Source organism: Amphiprion ocellaris, chromosome 16 (genome assembly GCF_022539595.1).
Source record: "Amphiprion ocellaris isolate individual 3 ecotype Okinawa chromosome 16, ASM2253959v1, whole genome shotgun sequence".
In the NCBI taxonomy this organism is placed as follows: Eukaryota; Metazoa; Chordata; class Actinopteri; family Pomacentridae; genus Amphiprion; species Amphiprion ocellaris.
In genome coordinates, this window is record NC_072781.1 from 10,605,817 (window position 1) to 10,607,726 (window position 1,910).

Genomic DNA, 1,910 nt, shown 5'->3' on the forward strand with positions numbered 1-1,910 from the left:
CCAGGGGATGGAGGGAGTTTATTGAAGTCTTCTTGGCTCACATGGGAAATCATTTAAAATATAAACTTGATCTTCAGTCTAAGGAAACTGGGAACTGCAGAGCGACAGAAGAAGCAACAATATCTCCTGTTTTCTCCTTTAATGAGTCGACTCTTCTTGTACTTTCAGACCAAAGGAACTACAGACTCTTCACAGCCTGCTCAAACTCTTGGTACAGGACCTCACCACACGGGTCAAGAAGGTTTCTGTCTCATTTCTACTCTGAAGCTCACTTCTCCCTGCTCAAACTGCTGACAAATGTTTCTGCTGCTCTAAGTCTGGTCTCCAGAACTTCTAAAAACTCTCAAAGTCTCTTCTGCTGCAGGTAGCTTTGTAGAACTGTTCCAGAAAACCTCACTAAACCCACACTGGAGTGCCTCAAGATAGTTTTCCAAATGAAACCATACAAAAACCAAAACTAGCACAACCCAAACACTAAAGTCTCCCTGCAGCCTACCAGAGACCTCTGAGAACAGAGAATCAGGACAGGAAACTCTTACCTTCTGGACATACCAACGTTGGTTCTCAAAAAAGAATACAGAATGTGTCTGACCAAAAAACCTCTGACGACTCACTACAGCCAAGATAAAGACACAACTCAGCTGCACCAAATCCACTAATCACTCGCACACATTAGCACCCATGTGCTAACTGTGGCTCAAGAACCTCATTTACCAAGAACACTATCCAGTACAAAGCCCTAAAACACAGCAAGAAACACATTAAAGACGATTTTACTGCTGGAACGCTGCAAGCCAACGCCTAAAGAAGAAACTAAAGCAAATGGAGCCAAACCCGGTTCTCGTGGTGAAGAGAAGCACGAGGAAATGTTGGCTGCAGCTAAATAAAACAGGAAGACACTGAGCTGCTCAGGTGTTCCTGATAACACCAAGCAGCCACCCTGGACAGCCAATAGGAACACAGCTTACTGGGAGTCCAGAGGGCGGGGTTAGTGAAGGAAACTTTAGTTTAAAGTTGAAGCAGACAACGTAATAAAGAAAGTTGAAAACCACCTTCTGATACCTGAAATCTCTGAGTTTTCACACACAAGAACACCTGAACATGTACAAACGGTTCCATAGTAGAACCATCATTGTAAAAACGTCATACGTATGGTGTGTTGCATCAAAAACATTAGGACCCGGCTGTCAGGGGACAAACATGTAAGAAACCATGAGAACAGAGAGAACCCAACCAGTAGGTCACAGTTTATCATCAATCTACATCATCTCCTGAAGTCCATATGGTGAGAGACATCAGTATCTGGTTGTTAATTTACCAGAGGATGCTTATAATCATGCTGATGTGGTCTGTACTCTCAGTATTTTTAGTGACTCAAGAAATGCTAGGGAGTAGTTTTTTCTAAAAATCGCTTTTTAATCTTTTAATAAACATTTAACAGCCTATATTGTAACTCAAATAAATGGCCTTTGCCTATCTTAAGAAAAATTCACTCAGAACTCTGATATGTTAACAGTACTAAATAAATCAATAAATACATGCATACACACAAAAATAAGTTAATACATTAACTGTGTTAAGACAAGATTTAGATTTTTCAAAAAAAAGTTGTTTATGTTTTTGCAGAATCCAGTATTGCTCACTGGTTGGTCATCACATTTTGTTAGTTTGATTTCACTGTTTAAAATGATGCCACCCTCATTTCAGACAGAACCTCGTGATAATAAAACAATACAAAATTTTTAGTTCTGTGTTAATAAAGCACTTAAGCTTTAAGATGGCTAAATGCTTTTTTCAAAATTAAATCTATCACTCCCTTAGGTGGTCGTGGCCCCAAGTTCAGTAAAGTTGGAAAGATATTCACAGATTCGGACTTCCAGCATCAATAACTCATTAGATATAGGTTGTCA